The sequence below is a fragment of the Physeter macrocephalus genome, chromosome 16 (genome assembly GCF_002837175.3).
Source record: "Physeter macrocephalus isolate SW-GA chromosome 16, ASM283717v5, whole genome shotgun sequence".
In the NCBI taxonomy this organism is placed as follows: domain Eukaryota; kingdom Metazoa; phylum Chordata; class Mammalia; order Artiodactyla; family Physeteridae; genus Physeter; species Physeter macrocephalus.
In genome coordinates, this window is record NC_041229.1 from 2101162 (window position 1) to 2111795 (window position 10634).

The 10634-nt window shown below is 44.4% G+C and overlaps 1 protein-coding gene across 1 annotated transcript in view; it reads left to right on the forward strand.

Moving 5' to 3' along the window:
• Positions 1-10634, forward strand: part of OPCML (opioid binding protein/cell adhesion molecule like) — a 1102163-nt gene that overhangs the window by 920707 nt on the left and 170822 nt on the right. The window lies entirely within an intron of this gene.

The window sequence follows — 10634 nt, forward strand, 5'->3', positions numbered from 1 at the left end:
GCATCAGTGAGAGGAGGGACCCAAGTTGTGCAGCGGAAGGGTGAAACTGGCAGAACTTCTGTCTATCACTTTGTTTGGGGGAAACTTGGCTTTAAAGTAACTGGCAAGGGAGTTTGCAACCAGATATCTGTATAGAAATGTGACCTTCTTCAGTGCTTTTGGCAGATTGGCCTGACTGATCTAAGAAAGAGCTAAGACATCCCCCTGGGTGCTGGTACTTTGTTATATTATTGAGCAGATGCTTGAGGATGTGGTCATAGGTGTACCCAAGATGGTTTAGAATGTAGCTGGGTGCCAGGACAAATGTTATCCCTTGAAACTGGGATGTCAAGTAATTGATTGTCATGCATATGTATGGATGCCTGATTCTTACAGAGCTGATTTAGCATTTTCCTTGTTAAATTTATTTTTTACATGTTAACCTAACCTGAATTCATGAGATGAAAAAGTATTTTTTGTGATGTTTACTACAGAGATAGACAAACGTCAGTACAAGGAGAAGAATAATTTCTGGTATTAATATTTTATTTTTTGTTTGTTCTCATTCAGTGAGGTGGCTTTGAAGACCTTCTGTGTAGCCGGTACTGTGCCCGGCAGCAGAGGTACACGTAAGGATTAGACAGTCCTAGGCATTGAATAGATGGGGGCAGACTGTATGTAAACAAAGGCGATGATGATGCAGTATTAATACAGAAGAATGAAGGGAAGGGTGGTCTCCACTGTAAAACAGCACAGAGGAGGGAAGGATGAACTCTGCCCAAGACAAAAGGAAGGTGGCATTCCAGCTTCTCCTTTAAAGGAAGAAGGAAGTTGGATGAGGGCCTGGGGTTGCGGTGTGCTGGGCGGCCTGGACCAAGGCCGGAAGCTTGACTGTTTGTGTCCTGGGCATCTGTGGGTGGTTTGCAGCGGCTCCGTCACGGGGGTTGAGAGGGTAGGCAGAGGCAGCCCTGAGGCTGGACGTGGTACCCGGTGCCTGCCGTGGGTAGTCTGTGATGGTCTAGTGGAAAGAGGATGGTCTTGGAAGTCAGACAGTATGAGTTCAAATAATCGCTTTAAGGCCCATGACAAGTTGCCAGATCCTTCTGCTTCTGTTTCTGTAAAGTGGACGGGAGAACAATAATAAAGCTTGTTTTGCTACCTCACTGGATTCAATTCCCGACCCAGGAGGCCGTCCTCGGTGTGGGTTCTCTCCGGGACCCTCCTGTCCTGTGCATCCACATCCAGGTTTGCAGCTCATTCTGCACAGCAGGGAGGCCCTGAACCAGAGAGGTCCCAGGGCTAGCACTTGGCTTCTAAAAAGATCACTTGCACCCAGGTGTGAAGGAAGGCTTGCGTTATCATGAGACCAGAGACAAGGGAGACCACTGTAAGCCTGCTGCGATATTGCAGAAAAAGAACTGATAAGGGCTTAGAGCAAGGCCCTAGTGGTGGTAACAAGAAAAAAAAAAGATTTCAGACTTATTAGCATTCATGACAAAATGGAGAGCTATGACGGAGCAGGAGGGATCATGGAAGATGGGCTTATTCTGCAGTGATCCAGGGACCTCCCTGGAGTAATGGTGCACATTCACTTGGAATGCCTGGACACCTACTGAACACGGGCCGCCCTTAGGAGGGCCCAGGAGGGGCTGGTTTCCAGGAGCACACCCGTGGGTAAGGGGTAAGGGTCTCCCCAGGGGCCCTGCTCCTCCATTATTGTCATTGATTATTTCTGCTGTGAATCATATTTGCAAAGAGCAGCATAATCATTTTTTTTAATTAATTCTCCTCCACAACAAGATGCCAAGCTAGATTGCCAGCATCTTCAGCAAGGCTGGGATTAACACCCTGGAGTCTGGGTTCATCCAGCTAACCTCCTCTCTATTACCTGGGCTTTACTGAAGCAAGTACCATAAAGCCTTGCTTAATTAAAATCAAGAAAACAGGCAGCACTGGCAGGGTTGGTTCCAATGTTAAGGGGAAATAAAAATAGCAGTCCCTCATCCGTGGACTGGTCAGAATTAGAAAAAAGAGATGTGGCCTTGTGTGTTAGAGCAGAATGCAGATCTGAAGATGCGAGGACCCGGCTCCTTACTCAGAGGACGTGGGGACCCCCGATGGTGTCTACAGGCCAAACAAACAATGTATTGGAACATGTGCTGCTGGCCAGGCACTGTGGCCCATGTTTTATATACAGTTGGTTTATTTAAGCCTTCTGATAAGTCTTTAATGTTTCCGGTAATACCATCAGTATGTTGATTTACATAGAAGGAAATTGGAATTTAGAGAGATTTGGTAAGTTACCTAAGATCACACAGCTAATGAGATCCTGGATCCAGAGCTGGAACCCAGGTCTGAATCCAGAACCAAGTTCTCCGCCGCTGTGCAGTGTGTTCTCTGTTTAGAGAAGCAAGTTGTTCAAGGCTATGTCTCTGTTCGTTGTGTGAGTAAAGCAGATCATGGTGAATTTCTATTACCAGTTCCTTATCATGAGCATCAGAGACAGAACACTCGGATGGCGAGACCATGGACCTGACCCAATTCAGCTCAGCTCAATCAGTATCCATCGAGTCCTTCTGGCTGCTCGTAAGACAGTGTTTGGCCCTTCAGGGAGAGAAGCTCTTTGGGAAATATTCTGAGCCCCACACTTTGTGCATTAGCAACCTAACAATCTAGGAATGGATTAGCCCTAGAAGTACCCCCAAGATCACACGATGACCAGCCTTTATAGCCTGGGTGCTACCTCGTCCCAGAGAGCATTCTCCTCCCTGGCAACAATGGAGGAAGACGAGGGGCCAAGTTGACTTTTGTGATATTCCATTCCTGGTCATGCTATAATCTTCAAAATAATAATAATCACAGTAGCACAATATTAATAATAACAATTAGTATTTGTTGGGCATCTTCTGGTGACTCAGGCACTGTGCCGGTAACTTTAGTCACATAATTAGTGATGGAAGTGGAATTAAAATTCAGGTCTGCCTGAAAATAAAATTCCATCACAAGTCAAAAAGTAACCCTTGTCTTCCAGGTTACACCACAGTTCCTTATGGAGCTAAAACCCGATAGATAGAAATCCCTAGGCAGCAATTTCTGCAAAATTGGCTCTAAAGGTATTAACAGAAAGAACCAATAAAAGGGAGGGGTGCTCATTCACTTATTGAGCCCACTTCCAAGTCCAAGGGAGTTTTCCTTACTTCACTTGCAGAATTTCTTTTCATTTCAGTTCTCAGTATACCTTTCTGCCTTCCTTTTCTTCAACTCCTAAGTTCAGGAACGTCTCCTAATTGGCTCCTGAATGGAATCACAGTCCCATCATTCCAGAAATGGGAAAAAGGGAAAGACTTGTAGATTGCTGTGATGATACTTGTAGGGTGGCTTTACTTATGTAGGTACAGAAGGGGGGTGGTGAGGGCAGGCCTCCTGGGGTCAGCCTTTCCAGGAAAAGCCTTTGACTCTGTACCTTATCCCCCAAATTACAAAGCCAAATCAGCCAGACACTGGCCTGTGAAAGGAGATGCTCAGACAAACGCAGGGAAAGTAGGCGGCAAAGGTCTGGACAGAGCAGGGTGGAGGTCAGAGAAGTCAGAGCCCATCTGGGAGGTCTGGGACAGCTGCCAGCATCAGCGCAGGAAGAGTGGCTCCCCAGCCGGCGGTTTGTAGGGCTGCCAATTGCCCATTTCTATACATATATCGGGCTTCAGCAAGGGCAACGCTGTCCAGAGAGAAACCCAAAGAGCTGAAGATGGATGTAAGAAAGCACAACAGGTCCATCAAAGTAGATGAATAAATAAAAACATTAACTTTTTTTTTTTTTTTTTTTTTGCGGTACGCGGGCCTCCCTCTGCCGCGGCCTCTCCCGTTGCGGAGCACAGGCTCCGGACGCGCAGGCTCAGCGGCCATGGCTCACGGGCCCAGCCGCTCCGCGGCATGTGGGATCCTCCCGGACCGGGGCACGAACCCACGTCCCCTGCATCTGCAGGCGGATCCTCAACCACTGCGCCACCAGGGAAGCCCCAAGACATTAACTTTTAATGTCAGTGGGACTGAAGCATTCTTATTACCTTATTTCTTGAAGATATAAGAGGAAATTCCTTCTGTCAATTTCAACAGCTTCAAAGTGTACTTGAGAGCACTTGGAAGAAGAAAAAGGACCCAAGTACCTGATAATATCACTTACAGGTGCCAAAGGTAAATCAAAAGTGTTCATAGACTTGAGAAGGAAGGATGCTGTTGTTCAAATAGCTGGGAACCTCACTCAAGTTGAAGGAAAGCTAATCACTATGGACTTTGGTTCATTCATTAACTGATTCAGCCATTCAACACTGTTGAGATCTTCCTATGTATAGGTGATGTAGAGATGAACTAGCCACGGCTGTGCTCCCAGGGAGCGTGTGGTCTAAAGGATGCTAGGACCCAGGTCCCTACAGGGGGTTGATTGAAGGTGTCCAGGAACAATCTCCACATTCTTTGGGATTGAGCTAAGTCCTAGCCAAGAAATCAAGGAAGTCCCCTGCCTCGTAGCACTCACTCTTGAAACCATGTCAACAAGTCGATCAGTGCCTCAGATGTGCTGGTATGATTATTTGTGCTTTTGTGTGCATTATCTCTAACCCACAAAATGCCCCTATGATAGATATTATTAAACTTCTTTTCTAGGGAGGATACTTAGCTCAGAGAAGCTCAGTACCTTAACAGTCACACAGCTGGTGTGTAACTGAGCGGTGCTCCTTGTGTTTTAATTTAAATAGCATCCCCACCACCACCAGTCTAACATCCCAGATGTCAAGACCAGATTAATGTTTACCAAAACTCATTTCTTATAATATATACTCACCACCTTCCAAGTGTTCTTTTAAATGAATTCCCAGTTCCTTAGCTTAGAATATAAGGCTCCGCAGCATCAGGCTCTACGCTATCGTTTTGGTCTTACGTTCCGTTGATGCTTTAATATACCCTCTACATCAATTAAACCAAACTACCTGTCATATCTGAAAACTTCGTTAATTTGCCCACATCCATATTAATTTAAAAGGCTGTTGTTACTGATTAAATGTGGGAGGTAATAGAAGAAGAAGATGACAAAGTTGATTCTGCATTTTCAAGGCTGAGTGATTTAGAAGGTTGGTGCTGTCAAATAAAACAGGAGAGTCATGGGGAGGGGTGGTTTCAGGGACAAGGATGAATCTTGTTTTAATGCCTTCTTTGAATTGACAGAAGATCATTCAGGAGAGCAGACTGGCCTCCAGTTAGAAAACTGGCCCAAAGTTCAGAAGGGCAGTCAGTACAGGACATGGAGATTTGGGCATCTTCCACAAGGAAGTGATGGGGCAGCTTTGGGGATGAAGGAAGTGACCCAGGAGAAATCAGTGAATTGAGAAGAACAGAGAACCCCAGACTGAATCTTGAAGGGAGCTCAAGAGCCTGCTGTGAATAAAGGTGGATAGATAGATGCAGGGGAATGAAAGGAAAACTCAAAGCACAGATTCCTTCCAACATTTATAAGAAAAGAAGAACAAAGAAGCAAGAGAATAATTTTGTTCCCCAACCAAGGCTCCTCAATTTGCCCTCTTACTTTTAGGGACTTTCCTTAACTCTTGAGGATAGAAGCATGGAGCAAACACCCTACCTGAATCTGAACTTTTGCTTATCTTCATATTGTGGACCTTGCTTTTTAAATGAATATTTGGAAACATTGGCAAACAAAAATGAACACCAACCAGTGTTCCAGACTCTGGGTACACCAGGGTGAACAAGATAAAGTCCTTGCCCTGGTGGAGTTTGCTCCCTAGTGGACTGTATCACCGGCAAGTGCAGTGACAGAGTGAGCACAGAGCACGGTGGGTGTTACGGGAACTCTACCGGGGAAGGATCTGGAGCTGTGTCTTAAAGGATAAGGAGAGTTGCTAAGTCTAGCATGGAAGTTGTGATGGAGTTAATTAAGGAGGCATGGTCCAACTGAAGAGAGGATAAAAGCAACACACTTTTGCATAGCAAAAAACAAAACAAACAAACAAACCAAAAAACCTACAGAATCGGAGACAATATTTTCAAATTGATGCAAACAATAAGGGGTTAATATCCAAAATATACAAAGAGCTCATACAACTCAATATTGAAAAAAAAACAATCCAATCAACAAATGGGCAGAAGACCTAAATATATTTCTCCGAAGATACAGATTGCCAACAGGCACATGAAAAGATGCTCAACATCACTAATCATTAGAGAAATGCAAATCAGAACTACAATGAGGTATCACCTCACACCAGTCAGAATGGCCATCATCAGAAAGTCTACAAATAGGGGCCTCCCTGATGGTCCAGTGGCTAAGACTCCACACTCCCAATGCAGGGGGCCTGGGTTCGATCCCTGGTCAGGGAACTAGATCCCATATGCCACAACTAAAGATCCCGCATGCCAAAAAACTAAGACCTGGTGCAGCCAAATAAATAAATAAATATATTTTTTAAAAAGTCTACAAATAATAAATGCTGGAGAGGGTGTGGAGAAAAGGGAACCCTCTTGCACTGTTGGTGGGAATGTAAATTTGTGCAGCCACTATGGAGAACAGTATGGAGGTTCCTTTAAAAAATTAAAATACAGTTATCATATGATCTAGCAATCCCAATCCTGGGCCCATATCCAGAGAAAACTATAATTAGAAAAGATACATGCACCCCAATGTTCATAACAGCACTATTTACAATAGCCAAGACATGAACACAACCCAAGTGTCCATCAACAGATGAATGGATAAAGAAGATGTGGTACATATATAGTACACACACACACACACAAACACACACACACACGCACTGGAATATTAGTCAGTTATAAAAAATAATGAAATAATGTCATTTGCAGCAACATGGATGGATGAAGAGAATAGAATACTTAGTGAAGTAAGTCAGACAAAGAAAGACAAATACCATATGATATCACTTATATGTGGAATCTAAAAAATCATACAAATTAATCTATATACAAAACAGAAACAGACTCAAACAGACATAGAAGACAAACTTACTGTTATCAAAGGGGAAAGGGAGAAGGGGAGGGATAAATTAGGAGTATGGGATTAAGAGATAGAAACTACTATACATAAAATAGATAAGCAACAAGGATTTACTGTATAATACAGGGAACTGTATTCAATATCTTGTAAGGGAAATAATCTGAAAATATGCATATATACACACACACAGATATGTAACTGAATCACTTTGCTGTACACCTGAAACTAACACAATATTGTAAATCAACTATTCTTCAATTTGTAAAAAACAACACATACGAGAACACCTGCAAACAGCTCAGTGTGCTAGAATGCTGAATTTCAGGCAGGATGACAGTCTCTAGGCACACACGAGATTAGGGACAAAAGCAGGGACCAGGTGTTACGCCACTGTAAGCAGTTTTGATTTTATCCTGCAGATGCTAAAGAAATAACTGAAAGGTTTTAAGGTGGGCAATCTCATAGTTCTGATGATGTTTTGGAAAGATCTCCCTGGCAGATGGATGATGAATTTGAGAATGGGGGAAAAGGGAGGCCCTTCAGGAAGCTGCCATGGTTGTCCAGGCAAGTGAGGATGAGGGCTTGCACCAGGGTAACAATGACAGAGGTAAAGAAGAGTGTATGGATTCCAGAACTCTTTTGGAGACGATATTGCATGAACCTGTGATAGACTGGATGTGGAGGAAAAGAGCCAATGGCCATGGAAGACACACACGTGCAAGCCAGTCGGGTGACTGAGGGGGCCGCAGCCCCAGTGACAAGATGCAGGCATAGGAGACGGGACTGGCTTAGAGGGAAACGTACTAAGGCCACTTTGGATGTGGTGAATTTGAGATTTCTGTGACATCAGTAGGAGCCATCTGGCAAACATGTGAATCCATGAGTGTAAATCCTGACAGAGACTGGGCTGGACATTTACATTTGGGAGGGTGTGTGGATCCCTGTGCAATGCCAACATTTCTGGGGCGGCCGGAAGGAAAGCAGGCTGTGATGGAAACGGAGGGGAAGCTGTCAGGAAAAGACTAAACTTTGTGCAACATTCACAGAAGTGAGGAGAGCAGATTTCCAAGAAGGAGAGGATGCATAGAGCAGAGAGGTTCATTAAAAAGAGAACTCGATAGAGAAATCAAAGTCAGAGACTTCCCTGGTGGCGCAGTGGTTAAGAATCCGCCTGCCAATGCAGGGGACACGGGTTCGAGCCCTGGTCCGGGAGGATCCCACATGCCGCGGAGCAACTAAGCCCGTGCGCCAGGACTACCGAGCCTGCATGCGGCAACTACTGAAACCCACGCACCTAGAGCCCGTGCTCTGCAACAAGAGAGAAGCCACCGCCATGGGAAGCCTGCACACCGCAACGAAGAGTAGCTCCCGCTTGCCGCAGCTAGAGAAAGCCCGAGCGCAGCAACCGAGACCCAACGCAACAACAACAACAACAAAAAATTTAATAAATAAATAAATAATATTTTTTAAAAATCAGAGTCATCTGTGGTTCTCTGTGATGCAACTCCCCCCCGCCCCCCTCCAGGACCCTCAGCCCTGAGCTGTGGGTTTAGGGAAAGTGAGCATGGCCGTGCTTGCAGAGGAAACCTTGTCTGAGCGTGATGAGGTGCCTGCCACCCCTTTCACTGTGTTTCTGCACTCTGAGGGACCCTAGGTCGTCCTGTGTTTCATCACGGACGGGGTTTCATGCAGGTGGAACAAAAGTGCCCTTATTTGACAGATGTGGATGAATCCGCAGACGATGCAGAAGTCTTCACAGACAAGACCAATTTCAACGAAGTCATAACGGAGTGGGAAAATGTCTTAAAAATTAGATACTGGGGACTTCGTGCAAAGGAGTCTGAAGGCATCGCCAACTTTTGTTGAAACTGCTGATCATGATTATTGGGTGTGTGCGAGGGATGCAAATTCTCGCTTTCTGGGACTTCAAAACAAACATCTTTTTCTGCAGTAGTAAAATCCACACTGGTATAACACTTGCTGCATATATTAACCTATGAGTCCAAGCTCTTTCTAGAATTCTGAAGGGGAAGATTCAAACGTCTACTTCATGGGAGGTGTAGTCGAAAAATCTGTAGGTTTGGGGAAGGTTTCTCTATTTCTTTGAAAATAGCACATCTTGTAGGTGAGAATATATGACATAGATGGTAATTGCTTTTCTGCCGGAGCTACATTTTCATCCTCCTCCCTTTCTCCTCCAACATTAATTATCAGGACTAAAAATAGGCCATTGTGGGATCTGTATGCCTCCGGGAGGATTCTACGGAAATCTGACATCTGTGCAGAAGGCTCCGCTGAGGTGTGTGTTTCTGCGAAGCCGTTTCCTGTCTGAGAATTCAGTAAACACTTGCGGAGGGAACGCGGAAGTGCCTTCCTCTCACGATGGCTGTGAGGGGCCTTTTGCGGCGTCTGTTTTTGTAGGTAACCTATCAACAGGTGTACCCCTTCCACCTCGTTCGGAGAAAAATAATATAAGGAAACTTACAAAACAGAAAAATGAGTAAGTTGTTCGCATCCATGGTTCGTTGAGGTGTAGTTAGGTGGGTACTAGAAAAGTCCTCATGGACGAATATGTATCTGCTAGAATTAGAGACTCACGGCTTTGCAATAAGCCTCTTCCTAAAAAACAGCTATCACTCCTGGTCAAGCTATTTCCCACTTTAATTGCGTCAGATATTCTTCAGTTGTCTTTTTGGAATGAATGGTAGTTTTGATGGGATGTAAAGTAATGTGAAGGAGGGAGGGATACGTTTGTAGCATCAATATAATGGCCGTATTTCCTAATCAAGACATGTGTTTTGACAAATGAGTGTATTCCTGGAGAAAGTAAGATTGATTACTTTAAAATTGGCAGTTCTTGAAAATCTGAGATATATGTTCACGTAACCACGAGGCGTGTCTTATTAAGAAGTCTTAGGCTGAGTTTCAAAGTGGGGAGTTTTATACTGATATTTGAGGATGCAGATGAGAGCAGAGCAGGCAGCTCTGGGAGGCCGGGGTGAGGGGATCAGTGGTACAGAAGAGGGAGGAGGATGGTCTGAGCAGAAAGAAGGCTTTCACAATTGTGCTCACATGGGGGACGGGTTTACAGAGAGTTGCTGGCGCTGCAGAACTTTTTGTTTTCATTTCTAACCCCAAATGGTCACTTCACAATCAGCTCTTTGGATTACTTTTCTGGATGTGATTTAATTCCCTTCTATTCTTTTGCTATGCATATACATTATATACTGACAACTGAAAAACAAATTTCATTACAGTTAACGGATTCAACAGATATTTTCTGAGTCCCTGAGAATTACAGGGTATGATATGCATTTGTGTCGAGGAATTGACCCGTTGTAGAAAACAATAACCTGGATGTTTACCTACTCATAATTTCTCATTTAACAGAATATGAATTATCCGCTTTGAATTAAAGATACATTTTGGTCCCAAATTATTTTGTTGCTGTTTTATATCAGGGCTGCCGGCTCTTCTTTTCAGTTGATGTACATAGGAGCCGAAAATGCACTTTATTTTTAGCCCACAGAAGGCATCATTTGGAAGACAAATTTGTTGCAATAAAAAATGTCTTACAGGGCTTCCCTGGTGGCGCAGTGGTTGAGAGTCCGCCTGCCGATGCAGGGGACGCGGGTTC